The following is a 16,153-nucleotide window of genomic DNA, read 5'->3' as shown; positions in this document are numbered from 1 at the left end:
TGAAACCTACTCTCAAGCATCCCCCAGCCCCTCTCTTTTATCTCCCATGCTCTCTCTCACCCTCCTGCTCTGTCACCCTCCCCTCACATAGGCTCCCTCTCTGAAACCTACAAGCATCCCTCCCCCACTCCCCCTCTAACCAACCAAGCTGTCTCTTACCCTCCCCCACACCCCCTCTTCTCTCTCACACACACACACACACACACACATTCTCTCTCACCGGCATCCCCTTCCCCTCATATAGGCTCCCTCTCTCTGAAACCCACACTCAAGCATCCCTCACCCACCTTCTCTTACCTCCCATGCTCTCTCTCACACCCTCCTGCTCTCTCTCACCTTCCCCACCCCCCTCTCACCAACCATGCTCTCTCTCACACCCTCCTGCTCTCTCTCATCTTCCCCAACCCCTCTCACCAACCATGCTGTCTATCACCCTCCCCTCTCTCACACACACATTCTCTCTCACCGGCATGCCGCAGGACGCGCTCTGTTCGCAGCGAAGATGAAGGCCCAGGTGCGCCGTTCGCGGCACACGGGGGCCTTCAATTTTTGCCGCGAACGGCGTGCCGGGCCTTCATCTTCGCTGCGAACGGAGCGTGTCCCGTGTGCCGCAGGACGTGCTCCGTTCGCGGCATGCCAGGGTCTCCTCTGCTATTTTCTGCCGTGCTGAGATGCCCCCACTCTCGCGATGGCCGCTGTCCATGCGCTTCCGGTTTTGGAGGGAGGAAATCGGTGAGGGGACGGTGAAAATCTGCGGGAAGGGCGACAAGGGAGGAAATCTGCGGGAAGGGGGAATTCTGTGCAAATTCCGCAATAGCGCAAAATTCCCCCAGGAGTAAGATATACATACACATGCACATAGGCTCACATGTTCTAGGGTTTGTACCACACGCCCTATTAGATGAGACAGAAGGATCTCATTATGTAAACCATAGAAGAGAGTTGAGTTGGGTGGGGGGGTGTTGTGTTTTTGGCATTGTGGACCCTTGGTCATGGTGGAGATGACTTCGCCCACAGGGAGGGGCCCTGTGGGGAACCACAGCGATAGGCTAAACTCAGATAGCAGACACGGAATGAATGGAAGGCTTTATTGTACTGCTGTAGATAGATGGTATGCAGCAGCAAGGTAAGGCACTGAGGTTCGTGAGGTGCCAATACGCTTAACAGTCTCAGATGTAGAATCTCACCCAGATGTTCAAGAGAGGTGGGGAACCGCAGTGCGGGCAACGCCGAGCCTGGTGGGTGGAGTTGGAGCACCGGATCATAGAGGTATTCACAGGAGTGTAAGCGTCTTCCTGGTAGTGAGATGGTGGGACTGAAGGTCTGTAGTACAGGATACATAGACTGGTAGGCCCTCGAGGAGTGAGTACCTGATAGTCTGGAGATCCTGAAAAGAATAAGAGAGAGAGACCCCCGAGGAGCGGTTGTCTCAGTTAGTAGAGGCCCCAAAAGGTGATGGAAGCGAGAGACCCCCGAGGAGCGGGTGTCTTGAGCTTCTAAAGGAGCGAGGCCCTTGCAGTGTAGAGCGGCATCTAAGCGAGCAGCTTAGAGGGGTCAGAGCAGCGTAAACCGAAGTCCTTGCTAACTCAAAGGTGGTAGTGAAGCGGAGGCTTTAAATACCCGGAGGTATTGACGTCATGCAGTGGGGACGCCCCTGAGGTTCCCACCATGACGTGTATTTGAGAATAGGAGATGTGCGCGCGCCCTAAGAGGCCACGGGAGTGAGCATGGCAGACTGGAACGCCCATGCTACGCTGGAGACGCAGAGGCACTCGGCACCGGAGGCAGCCACCCTGCCCAAGGAGGAGGAAAATAAAAGAAAAGAGGTAAGGCAGAGCGGTCACAGCCGTCTGCGACCGACGGACGCATCGGGGGAGATAAATATGATACAAACATTTAATATCTTAAAGATATTAATCTACAAGAAGCAAAGCTTTTTGAATGGAAAAGAAGTTATTGGAACTAGGGGTTATGATGTGAGTTTCAAGGTAGTAGGCTTAGGAACAATGACACAAAACAACTTTTTCATGGAGAGGGTAATGAATGCCCTCTTGGAGGAGGTGGAGACAAAAACAGTAATGAAGTTTGAGATAAACACAGAGAATCTCTGTTGGCAAGAGAATGGTAATGAAGCACTGGAATAATCTTTACAGAGCGGCAGTTACAAAACAGCAAGGGTATGACTGCACTGTGCTTTGTAGAAGGCATATAGTAACCTGCACAGAGAAGAAGTTACAACCCTAAAAGAAATAAAGGGGAAGTGGGTGTCTGGTTCTAGCTAGGAATTTGGATGCACATTTACTTAAACAGGTCGATTTTAAAAGTGTTATTGTGCCAAATTGCCCACATATGAACATATTTTGTGACATTGTAAAATCCGCATTGCTTGTGCGCGGCCCACATGTGAGCAACGCAGATTTTAAAAAGTCACGTATGTACACAAAATAAGTATGTACCCCCGTGCATGTGAGGAATAAAGGGGCAGAAAAGAGGCGGGGAAGGAGCTGGGCATGGGTGTTTTGGGGCAGGACCAAGACTTACACACATAGCTCTGAATTTTAAGACCGGAAACTGCGGCACGCATTGGCTTATTATCCATATAACTACTCCTGTTCCAGATGAGAAGCAAGTCTGTAGATCTCAAGTTTTAGGGCTCAAAGGACAGGGTGAGGGGTCTGGATCACCTGGGGGGGGGGGGGGGCATGCAGGATGAAGAACCAGAGGGGTCTGGAAGAGCTCGATATTAACTGGGCAAACCTGGTGGACTAATTGGAAAAACTGGGTTTTCCCTCATGTGAACATGTTTTAAAATACGCTGACATACGTGCATAAAAGCCAATATGGTCCTATTGAAGACATACGCGTGCTAGCTGTGCTCAAGTAACCTCTTAAAATGGAGCATGCTTACATATGGTTAGCGTATTTTAAAACATATACACGTAAGTGAATGTACGATTAAAAATTTTTAGTGCATCCTCGCTTGTGCGTTGATATGCGCGTGTTTTAAAATAGACCTGAAAGTTTATACTTCACTATTGGGCAGACTGGATGGGCTATTTTGGTCTTTTGTATGCTGTCTTTTATTATGTTACTATAATTCTAATGAATCTGTCTCGTGCTTATGGCAAATTACTTCATCTGATTCCAAAAGAAGCAGAGTCTACCCATTTTAGATTCTCTCTGGATAACACTACATTGTCTCCTTGAACTCCTCAGGAGCAGGCTCAATTCAGCCCTGGCTCAGCAGCAAAAGGGATGGTCCAAGAAAACACAGAGGTAGGCGATCTATGATACCGTCAGGTGAACACAAAAAAAGATGCCTGGATCTTTTTCAACGCTTTATTGGTGCAGAGACGTGTCATATAAAAACGCCCGACTCAGGCCGAGTTTCGCAGCTTTGCAGCCACTGCCTCAGGGGCTCCACTTTCCACTATTTCAATCAATGATGTTGTTTCATCTAATTAATTGTGCTTTCATGAAAGCAGAGACTGCTGTTTGTTATGCCGGCATGCGTATCGAACCATCGTGCACAAGTTGTTTTTGCACTGTTGGCATATTAGCACAATTAATTGGATGAAACAACATCTTTGATTGAAATAGTGGAATAGTGGAGCCCCTGAGGCAGCGGCTGCAAAGCTGCGAAACTCGGCCTGAGTCGGGCGTTTTTATTTGACACGTCTCTGCACCAATAAAGCGTTGAAAAAGATCCAGGCATCTTTTTTTGTGTTCACCTGGCTCAGCAGCAGACAGAAGCAAATAACTCATGGGGTGGGCTTTATCCAGCTCCAACATTAGCAAAATTTGCTTAGTTCCTCTCTGGGTTCTGTAGCACAGCACTTTTTTTCACAAGCAGACATAACCCGGCTGCAGCACAACAGTTTGCCTTTCTAGGTTACAACTCAGCCTAATACAGCCATCCATAGTTCAGTTGCTCTACTCAGTGAGCCAAAGCCAAAAAAACCTAGGCAACAGAAAACAATAAAAAAAATAAATATATATATATATATATCAGCAAATAACACACTCAAAATCTCTAGTCCTTTTTTTCTTCATTTTTTTCCCTTCATTTGGGAGGACAAAACTAGTGTCCTACTCTGACATCATCTTGCTTCCCTATTCTAGACCGTTGAACTAGGTTTCTAAGAAGAGCCCCAGGTCAGGGTACTCAAAATCAAGTGATGAGGGTACAATAACTTGAAGTTCTTCAGGACTGCTACTGCATTTTCCAATACAGTAGCATGTTTCAGGCAGAAGCAAAATAGTCCATTACAAAAGAGGTAAAAATAAAACCAGCGTTCGGAAACATTATTTCAAGTGCACTTGAGTTTAAAACATGAACCTGGTGTATCACAATTAAAGATAAAAGGCTGATATGTCACATATTTGTGGTAGGTCAAACTGACCCAAAGTTCCTCCCAAGGTGAGAGAAAACCTCTAAACTAAGCTCCAGTCACTGAAAAGGACACCTGCTCACTGAAGGTGGCTATATCGCAACCTGCACTTCCACTGTGGAAGTAGGATCTCTTAGGAGCAAGTACTAAACAAAATCAAAAGGGCTGCAAATACATTCTTTTCTCACAGGAAATCCCCAGAGTAGGATACTTTGGGTTCCTTTCTTTCATGGGAGCTGTTTTTCCATCTTTAGAGAGATAACAGAAGTCCTCTGCCTTTCACACATCTGTAAGGTTGCTACATCCAAGTTCTGTACGTCCTCAGAGGTAACAATCAAGGGAGAAATCTGCCCAGAATTTTTTTTTATAGTCTTTTTAGGTTAAGAGGTCAGGCTAAGATAGTAAATCCCAAACTTGTCCCGGTGACCCCACAAATCAGGCTTTCAGGATATTCACAATGAATAATACATGAAATATATACGTACATTGTGTATATACTAATTTATTGTCTTGTGGTTATTGTGAAAACTCGCTGCTATGGGGTCATCAGGATGGATTTGGGAACCACTGGTCTAAGGGGGTCTCTGCAATTTCTGCCTGGCTATCTAAATCTTTTCAGATTACTTCTTTTTTCACTGAAATTTACTTCTCTTGTCAATTTCAACCACAGCCGAAAAGACATTCCTTTTTCTAGAATGGCATTTCTTTTTTATATCTCTGAATACTAAAACCTTCTGCTGGCTAGTTGCTCACAGAGGCAGTCACCTTTCACGATATATTGATCAAGCATTTATATATTTGCAACACAATTCCACAGTAGGCACAAGCATCAATTCGCACTGAATCCTGAACCATTCTGGAAGCATAAGATTCAACTTATATCACAAGTGTGCTTCATCTAGCCTTAGGACTACTACCTCTCCCAGACCTGAGCATTGCTAAGATATCAACTCTCTAGGCTACTAATAGCATAGTTTTTATTAATCACTGCCTTGCTCTCACCAGTGCAAGAAATGTTATAATGACATCTAAGAAAACACAACATACCTCATAATGGGTAGCATTGCACTTAGACCATCCTTGCATCTGGATATTAGGGAGAGAAGGTCTACACAATATAAAGGAAGTGGAGAGGCAAATAATGTTTGTTATTAATGACTGCTCAAACAGACCAATTGGAAATCGTAGTAAACATCTGACACAGATAGTGATGCTTCTTTCTTTTTAACCAGACTACCTGATGTTTCCCTCCAACTTTACTCTGGAGTTTCCAAAATCATGCAGCATTAAGAATCATACAAGTTGTAGGTGGTGGACTAATATCTGTGACACGCTTTTAAAAGTTATCCTCTCTTCAGGTAAGTGAAGAAACAGCACAGTTATACTGGGTTTAAATGACAAGTGTCATTTAGGTCTTAGGTTGTCGGCATATGCCATTACAACTTAGTAAAGGGAAGAGAGGCAGGGAAAAACAGGTGATGAGACACTTTTCAATTTTATAGTTGAACATTCCAAGTGGACTAATATGGCAACCATAATTCTTTGCTCAAAATTATGCAGAAAAGCAAAATTAGAGTTTATTACTTACTTAATCACCTTTCTAAAATAAAATTGAAGCAGTAAACAAAATCACATTCATAACTAATAAAGAAAAAACTATAACAAAATTTTAATGAAACAAATATAATAATCACCCATAAATCAAATAAATAACATATCAAAATCTCTAAAAACTTAAAATAAACCTTGGATAATTGCACAATGAGTACAGTAAAATTAAGTAACACTTCTAATCTGATACAAATTCACTTAATATCTAAACAGTAGAAATAAAAATCTAAACTTACTATTTGAACACCTTTCAGAATAGTCATATTCTTATCCCTTTCCTAAATGTTTCTAATTTGATTCATAGTGCACTTCCAAAGGTAAGGTATTCCAGAGCATAGAGGCTTGATAAGCAAAACTGGTTTGTCTAATAGCTTCTAATTTAATTTCTGTAGGAGATGATAGTCTCAATAAATCAATTTGAGAATACTAGAGGTCTCTGATTGGTTTTTATGAGTAGATCAGCCAAATAACTTGGATGACCCTTATATAATGCTTTAAAAACAAGGCAAATAAGCTTAAACATCACTTTACAAAGTATAGGAAGTTAGTAGAGTTCTACAAGCAAATACTTTTTAGAGCCAAAAATAAACTTGATGCTGTGTTTTGTAAAAGTTGTAGTGGTCATTTAGTTGACATAAATAGTAAACCCTGTTACAGAGCATTACCATATTCTAATTAAGGGCCTCATTTTCTAAAGTATCACAGGCCTGCGATACTTTAGAAAATCGTGCTAATGGGGGGCGGGGGGGGGGGGGGGGGGGTCGGTCCTGCGCTAGCCGGCAGCGATCGCACCGCCGTGGTGCGATCACTGCCGGTTTCACACCCAATAGCGCCACCGTGAAAGGTGGTGCTATTGTGCGTGAAATAGGACACGAAAAGGCTCCTTATCTTTTCGCCGTCAGCGCCTTCTTTGCAGGGTCGGCCCCGGTGACGCCCCGACTCCTCCTCTTCCGGGGCCGACTCCGCCCCCATATCGCTAGCGTGCGCTAGCATTGGAAAATGAGGCCCTAAGTCAGTATTAAGGCATGCATAAATGTTTGAAGATCCCATCATTCTAAGGTAGGCTGTAGGCGATTGATATACCACCAGAAATCCAGATGCAATTTCTTCTTTAACAGAACATTCTTAAACTTTTAGACACACATCTGTGAAAATGCAGATGTATTCAGATCCCCATAGTCTCTCTCTTGACCATGACCCAGTATTTTGAAAATCCTTCCCACTTCCTCTGGGAGTGGACTTTAACAACTGCTGAACTCATGGTACAAGAAAATACTTAATTAGAATATGTTCCTGCCACCTATTCAGCCACAACACAGGGTGGTTAAATGATGAGATGAGAGGTTATTAAAGCCAAAAGGACATCTTTCAAAAACTGGAAGAAGGATCCAAATGAAAAAAATAGGAAAGAGCATAAGCACTGGCAAGTTAAATGTAAAGTATTAATAAGGTAGGCCTAAAGAGAACTTGAAAAAAAAAAAGCTTGCCAGGTAGACAAAAACCCAAAATGAAAACTCTTTCAAATATATTCAAAGCAAGAAGCCTGTGAGGGACTTGGTTGGACTGCTAAAGGGGTGAAAGGGGTGCTCAGAGAAGACAAGGCTATAGCAGAAACATGAAATGAATTCTTTGCTTTGATCTTTGAGGATGGTACTGGGAAGACACCTATGCTGGACACATTCTTCGAGGGTGATGATTCAGAGGAAATGAAGCAAATTAGGATGAGCTAGGAAGATGTAATAAAGTAAACTGACAAAGTAAAGAGTATAAGATCACTGGGTCCAGATGGTATACACCCCAGAGTTCTGAAAGAACTAAAAAATGAAACTGCGGACTTATTACTAGTAATCTCTAACATCTCATTCAATTCAGATACAGTACCTAAAGACTGGATGGTGACCAACATAGCATCCATTTTTAAATAGGGTTCTGGGGTGATCATGGAAACTACAGACCAGTGAGCTTGAGGCTGGTACTGGGCACAACGGAGAAGCTATTCTGAAAAACAACATATATCTGCTATGATATTATATATGTAGGACTGCTGTTGTCGTCAGCTAATTCTCAGTGTGGTACGCTATGTAATGCTGGTCCAGTTTTATGGCTTTTTAAATACTTTTTTTTTTTTAAAGTGAAATGCATGTAAAATACCGTTTAGTTGAAAAATCTCTCATGAAAAGACTAATGTCCACAAAGTTCAAAAGATATTAAAAAGTGAATGCCTGAAGTCATATAAAGTCTTATGAAGCCGATAGCATTATTTATCTTGAGCTGTATGCAAACTCTCAGAAAAACAAAATTACTGGCCATCTGGACAGACACAAATTAATGGGGCAGAGCTAATACAGATTTAACAAAAGATAACCTTGTCTTAAAAAATCTATTAGATTTTTTTGAAGGGGTTAATTAACATGTGGACAAGAGTGAGTCAGTTGATATATATGTAGTGTATGTGGATTTTCAAAAGATGTTTGAAAAAGACTCTTATGAGAGGCTCATCATGAAGTTAGAGTTGTGGGGTAGGAGGCAGTGTCCTATTCAGGATTGGTAAATGGCTTAAAACAGGAAACAGAGTAAGACTGGTTACTTTTCTCAATGGAGAAAAACAATAGAGTATCCCAGGGATCTGCACATGGATTGATGCTTTTCCATACATTTATGAATGCTTTGGAAAAGGGAGTGAAAAGTGATGTTATCAAATTTGTACATGTCAGAAAATTATTCAAAGTACCTAGTCCTCCACCCCCTCCCCCAACCAATCTCATGCCCTTGCTGCCTACTTTTCTTTCCCCCTCCTTAGAATTTTGTATTGCCCTTCCCTTTTCCCCAATGGCTGTATATGCTTTATACTGTATTTCACCCTGAACATTTTTGTTCATTTTTGTAGCCTGATAGGAGGGGCAAGTAATACGTGCTTCTAAATAAATAAATCATAAAATTGATTGTGAGCAATTGCAAGGGGACCTTGCAAGACTAGGGGGATTGGGCATCTAAATGGCAGATGAAATGTCTGCTCCACTGCTCTGTTGAAAGAAACACGAGATGAAATCGCGACATTTCTTGCCAGCTTACGGGTAGCTGTTTTAAAAAATACGCACATGCTGAACCTGCTTGATGTTCCTTCACCAAAGCTTGCCCATCTGACCGAGACATGCAAGCACGCCTTCTCCATAACTAGTCCACTTCTGTGGAATTCCTTACCCCTTACTCTATGTAGCATCTCAGATGCAAAAGTGTTCACGTGGGCACTGAAAGCTTTCTTGTTAAAGCAAGCCTTTGAGATCCCAGACTAGCCATTAGAACATGTCATACTGGGTCAGACCAAGGATCCATCAAGCCCAGCATCCTGTTTCCAACAGTGGCCAATTCAGGCCATAAGAACCAGGCAAGAACCCAAAAACTAAGTCTATTCCATCTTACTCGCTAGTAATAGCAGTGGCTATTTTCTAAGTCAATTCAATTAATAGCAGGTAATGGACTTCTCCTCCAAGAACTTATCCAATCCTTTTTTAAACACAGTTATACTAACTGCACTAACCACATCCTCTGGCAACAATTTCCAGAGTTTAATTGTGCGTTGAGTAAAAAAGAACTTTCTCCGATTAGTTTTAAATGTGCCACATGCTAACTTCATGTAGTGCCCCCTAGTCTATTATCTGAAAGAGCAAATAACCGATTCACATCTACTCATTCTAGACCTCTCTAGATTTTAAACACCTCTATCATATCCCTCCTCAGCCGTCTCTTCTCCAAGCTGAACAGTCCTAACCTTTTTAGTCTTTCCTCATAGGGGAGCTGTTCCATTCCCCTTATTTTGGTCGCCCTTCTCTGTACCTTCTCCATCGCAATTATATCTTTTTTGAGATGTGGCGACCAGAATTGTACACAGTATTCAAGGTGCGGTCTCACCATGGAGCGATACAGAGGCATTATGACATTTTCCGTTTTATTCACCATTCCCTTTCTAATAATTCCCAACATTTTGTTTGCTTTTTTGACTGCCGCAGCACACTGAACTGACGATTTCAATGTGTTATCCACTATGACGCCTAGATCTCTTTCTTGGGTGGTAGCACCTACTATGGAACCTAACACTGTGTAACTATAGCATGGGTTATTTTTCCCTATATGCATCACCTTGCACTTATCCACATTAAATTTCATCTGCCATTTGAATGCCCAATTTTCCAGTCTCACAAGGTTTTCCTGCAATTTATCACAATCTGCTTGTGATTTAACTACTCTGAAAAATTTTGTATCATCTGCAAATTTGATTACCTCACTCGTCATATTTCTTTCCAGATCATTTATAAATATATTGAAAAGTAAGGGTCCCAATACAGATCTCTGAGGCACTCCACTGCCCACTCCATTCCACTGAGAAAATTGTCCATTTAATCCTACTCTCTGTTTCCTGTCTTTTAGCCAGTTTGTAATCCACGAAAGGACATTGCCACCTATCCCATGACTTTTTACTTTTCCTAGAAGCCTCTCATGAGGAACTTTGTCAAACGCCTTCTGAAAATCCAAGTACACTACATCTACCGGTTCACCTTTATCCACATGTTTATTAACTCCTTCAAAAAAGTGAAGCAGATTTGTGAGGCAACCCATGCTGACTTTGTTCCATTAAACCATGTCTTTCTATATGTTCTGTGATTTTGATGTTTAGAACACTTTCCACTATTTTTCCTGGCACTGCAGTCAGGCTAACCGTCTGTAGTTTCCCAGATCGCCCCTGGAGCCCTTTTTAAATATTGGGGTTACATTAGCTATCCTCCAGTCTTCAGGTACAATGGATGATTTTAATGATAGGTTACACATTTTTACTAATAGGACTGAAATTTCATTTTTGAGTTCCTTCAGAACTCTGGGGTGTATACCATCCGATCCAGGTGATTTACTGCTCTTCAGTTTGTCAATCAGGCCCACCACATCTTCTAGGTTCACCGTGATTTGGTTCAGTCCATCTGAATCATTACCCATGAAAACCTTCTCCAGTACGGTTACCTCCCCAACATCCTCTTCAGTAAACACCGAAACAAAAAAATCATTTAATCTTTCCGTGATGGCCTTATCTTCTCTAAGTGCCCCTTTAACCCCTCGATCATCTAACAGGTCCAACTGACTCCCTCACAGGCTTTCTGCTTCAGATATATTTTAAAAAGTTTTTACTGTGAGTTTTTGCCTCTATGGCCAACTTCTTTTCAAATTCTCTCTTAGCCTGTCTTATCAATGTCTTACATTTAACTTGCCAACGCTTATGCATTATCCTATTTTCTTCTGTTAGATCCTTCTTCCAATTTTTGAATGAAGATCTTTTGGCTAAAATAGCTTCTTTCACCTCCCTTTTTAGCCATGCTGGTAATCGTTTTGTCTTCTTTCCACCTTTTTTAATGTGTGGAATACATCTGGACTGTGCTTCTAGGAAGGTATTTTTTAACAAAGACCACGCCTCTTGTACACTTTTTACCTTTGTAGCTGCTCCTTTCAGTTTTTTTTCTAACAATTTTTCTCATTTTATCAAAGTTTCCCTTTTGAAAGTTTAGCACGAGAGCCGTGGATTTGCTTACTGTCCCCCTTCCAGTCAGTAATTCAAATTTGATCATATTATGATCACTATTGCAAAGCGGCCCCACCACCGTTACCTCTCTTACCAAATCCTGTGCTCCACTGAGAATTAGATCTAAAATTGATCCCTCTCTTGTTGGTTCCTGAACTAATTGCTCCATAAAAATGTCATTTATTCCATCCAGGAACTTTATATCTCTAGCATGTACCGATGATACATTTACCCAGTCAGTATTGGGGTAATTGAAGTCTACTATACAGAAACAGTTAATAAGTGATGTGCAACGAACCACAATTGTCTCACAAAACACGTTGCAAAATTTTTTTTAAATTTTTATGTGCATAGGATTTTATCTTACAATGTGGACCATCATACCACCCTTGGTTGATTCAGGCAGTAAGCCACGCTTTCAACCACAACGGGTCACATTTAATCATCGGTCCAATATAGTCTTTTGAATTGCTTCAATTTTCTACTTTATTGAATTTACTTTTTTTTTTTTTTTTATCGTTTTTTGTCATATCTATTGTCATTCTTATAGGCATTATATACCGTATGAATTAGACGAAAGCAAACATGATGGCATTTAAACATTGAAGAAATTTTGGCGGGAATTAACCTTGCGTTCTTCTTAAGCCCAAATCTTCCGATTAGGACAGAGTCCCTGAAGCAGCACAACTGCGAAACGTACGTCGGACTACAGGAGCTCTAAGTTGTACGAGCACCTTCAATCGGAAATCTCTGCCTATAAAGCACGGCAGTATTGAAGATAAAGGTTTGAAAGCGCGGTGGCGCTCTGCACAAGTAAGTGAAGATAATAGTTCGGAAGCGCGGCGGCGCTCCGTACAAATAAGGCAACTCCGCTTCTAACATCGTTAAAAATATTTTATTATAAATGGACAAAAAACGATAAAAAAAAAAAAAAAAGTAAATTCAATAAAGTAGAAAATTGAAGCAATTCAAAAGACTATATTGGACCGATGATTAAATGTGACCCGTTGTGGTTGAAAGCGTGGCTTACTGCCTGAATCAACCAAGGGTGGTATGATGGTCCACATTGTAAGATAAAATCCTATGCACATAAAAATTTTAAAACATTTTTGCAACGTGTTTTGTGAGGTAATTGAAGTCTCCCATTATTACCGCATTACCAATTTGGTTAGCTTCCCTAATTTCTCTTAGCATTTCACTGTCCATCTCACCATCTTGACCAGGTGGACGGTAGTATACTCCTATCACTATAGCCTTCCCCAACACAAAGGGATTTCTACCGATAAAGATTCAATTGTGCATTTAATCTCACTCAGGATGTTTATCCTGTTAGACTCTATGCCATCCCGGACATAAAGCACCACACCGCCTCCCGGGTGCTCCTCTCCCCCCTTCTTTGTCATTGTAACTTAGGGCTACCTGGTGTTGATACCATGAGACATCTTGTATCATCGTATTCTTCTTGTTTTATTTAATTGGTCTGATTTTATGTTGATAGAATTTCATTGTGAATGTGTAATTGTAACCTGCCCCAAACTATTCGGAGGGTGTGCGCTATAAATAAATAAATTAATACGTGCAAAGTGTTGTATATAGGGAAGAATATGCCAAACTATAGGTACACAATGCTGAGTTCTATATTAGGTGTCAGGATCCAGCAAAAAGGATCTTGGAATCACTGTGGATAATAGTTTGAAATCCTCGGCTCAGTGTTGAGATGGACCAAAAACAGCAAATAGAGTATTGATTATTATAAAGAGAAGAATGGAAAATAATATGAAGATATCATAATGCTTCTGTATTGATTCATGGTGTTGAACGCACCTTGAGTATTGTGTGCAGTTCTGGTCACGCCAACTCAAAGAAAATGTAGCAGAAGTAGAAAAGGTGCCTAGAAGGGAAACCTAAAAGAGAGGGGATGGAGCAGCTCCCCAGTGAGGAAAGGCTGAACAGATTAGGGCTTTTCATCCAGGAGAAGAGACAGCTGAGAGGAGCTATGATAATGGGTTGGAACAGGTAAATAGAGAATGGTTATTTACCCTTTCCAGTAGTACTAAAACTAGGGGATACTCCATGAAGCTAATAAGTAGGACTTTTTTTTTTTAATTGAATTTTAACATATTATGAAATATACAATATATTCAGAAACAAGAATTTTTACAATCTTGCAATTTTCCAAATTGAATAAAAAAAGAATAATGTTCTGTAAATATTGATCATTACATTATAGGGAACTTGGAGAAAATTGGAGGGGACCTAAGATATTAAAGAAGCAGTTTTATAAAGGAACATTATCACATAATATATAATTGCAGTGTATTTAACTCCACAAAAAAACCCAAAAAACTTTAATAAACCAGCTCAGTGGAGGTTCTATGAGTGGGAATCAAGATAAGAGCGTAATTGCTCAGGTTGATTAAACACATATTTTGAATCTTGATATATAATCAAACAGTGACATGGAAATCTTAACAAAAACTTCGCCCCCCCCCCCCCCCCACCGTTCTATTACCTCTCCCCTCATTCACAAACTTTCTCCTTCTGAGTTGTGTATTCCTTCCTATGTCAGGAAATATTCTGATCTGGTGACCATAGAAATTTAAATTTTGATAACGAAAAAACAATCTAAGAACAGAATCTCTTTCTGTTGAAAAAGCAAACTGTACTATAAGAATAGCCCTTGTTTCAATGGCCATTTATTTTAGATATTGCAGGCAATGCAGTTTCAGGGTATTTTAATATGTTTGTAAGATAACTTTTAAATAAATCAGTCGGTGATATCAACTTTGTCCTAGAAAAGTTTAGTATCCTGAGATTTGGCCTTCTCAGTTGATTTTCTAATATTCCCATTTTATCCATATAGATTTTTTCTGATTTAATTAAATTAACTTGTACTTTTTCAATATTTTCTATTTCCCCCTCAATCACATTCACTGTTTTATCTATTTTTTCCACTTTATTTTCCAATATCACAGTTTTATTCAAGGCCTCTTGGACTGTAGATGTTAAATTATTTATAGATTTTTGCATAGCAAGTAACATAGTCCCAATCTCCTCTAATGTTATTCTCTGTGAGGTTATTAATGGAAGATTACATAAAACTTGATAATCCTCAATTCCTTCCTCCACTGGAGCCTTTCCAAGATCGTCTCGGCGTTGTAAAGCCTCACCATTTTGGCTCCTGGAACCCCACACTTCCAAGTTCACCAAGGAGCTAGATGTTCCCTCCGCTCCTCTCTGGTCACCAAATGTTATCGAGGTTGATCTTCCTCTGAAAACTTCATATAGGAGCTCTTGCTCTCTCATGCCGGACGATGGCTCAGGTGTCCTGGTGCACCGGGGCTCAGCGATGTTTCATAGGTCTGGGGGCTCGGCACCTGCTCCTGAATGGATCCCCCTGTGACCTCTCTTCCCGGCGGTATTGGTGGATTCCTTGCGAAACAGGCTTCTATCCGCGGCTGGTTAAGAATTGGAAATGAAGTAGAGGTAAGTTCTTTTACTCTGGCTTTCCTTTTTGTATGAGGCATTTCCAGAACGAAGAAAAAAATTTAGAAGTTAGAAGCTTACCAGAGTAATTGCATCAGAACCTGGAGAAAACCTCTTGACGCATGTAATCTACACTGCAATGTTCTTGATCTCCCCCAAAACCTCCAGGCAGCTGGGCAAATCCAAACTGATCCAGGCTAAGCCGGGCGCCGGCGGCAGCAGCGTGCTGTGAGAATGCCGATTTTATGGGCAGTTCCCGGCCCCTCCATCTGACGTCAGGGCACAGCAGTCCGAACACCCTTTGAGTGCAATGAACTCACCCAAAGTAAGAACTGTCTTTCTGGTTGCCCAGACTGAATCTTCACAAAGGTAATATCTCTCCAGCTGCCAGCAGGACTTTTAAAATAAATTGGAGAAAGAATTTTTAAACTCAGCACACAGTTCAATTTGTTGCCATAAACTGTAGTGAAAAGAGTTAGTATAGTTGGATTTAAAAAATGTTTGGACAAGTTCCTGGAGGAAAAGTCTATAAACCACTATTTAGCCATATAGACTGGAAAACCACTATTTTTCCTGTTTAAGAGAAAGAAGGATTGGACCTGTACTTTGGGATCCTACCAAATACTGTTATCTGGATTGGCCACTGTCCGAGAGAGGATGCTGGGCTTGATGGATCTTTGGTCTGTCCCAGTATGGAATTTCTTTTGTCACCTGTGTTAGGGTAGTTAGTGAGATGTTAGAATGCCAAGCTTAATTAAGAAACAAGTTGATTAAACCTAAATTTGGAAACCATTTTATGGAATGGGGTTGGATGAGGTTTTTTTTTTTTATCATATTTACATATAAAATAGGATTCACAATCACAATGGGGGAGGAAAGTATTATATTTTGTTAGAAACATGCGGTATATTACCAAAACATATTTTAATAGATTGGGGAAATGTCAGGGTACAGGTGCTGGTTAAGGCTAACCACCAGGACAGGAGCAACACTGGCTTCAGGGATAAGGCTTCTTCAGGCCTGAACTGTGCAGGACAAGATCTTCAGTCTGTACAGGCCACCTCCCATCTGGTTGAGCCTTTAGGTTCTGGTGGCTGGTAGG

The 16,153-nt window shown here is 41.2% G+C and overlaps 2 long non-coding RNA genes across 3 annotated transcripts in view; one reads left to right on the top strand and one right to left on the bottom strand.

The window, feature by feature from the left end:
* The window catches only part of LOC115092181, a 161,552-nt gene that overhangs the window by 86,912 nt on the left and 58,487 nt on the right, over positions 1-16,153 (bottom strand). The gene's annotated exons all lie outside the window — the stretch shown is intronic.
* Positions 5,597-16,153, top strand: part of LOC115092182 — a 75,440-nt gene continuing 64,883 nt past the window's right edge. The window contains exon 1 of the long non-coding RNA XR_003856931.1: positions 5,597-5,749. This is a non-coding gene — a long non-coding RNA (uncharacterized LOC115092182). The remainder of the gene's footprint in view (positions 5,750-16,153) is intronic.

Source organism: Rhinatrema bivittatum, chromosome 5 (genome assembly GCF_901001135.1).
Source record: "Rhinatrema bivittatum chromosome 5, aRhiBiv1.1, whole genome shotgun sequence".
NCBI lineage: Eukaryota > Metazoa > Chordata > Amphibia > Gymnophiona > Rhinatrematidae > Rhinatrema > Rhinatrema bivittatum.
Note: the sequence above shows the minus strand (reverse complement) of the source record. Positions and strands in the feature narration are given on the sequence as shown.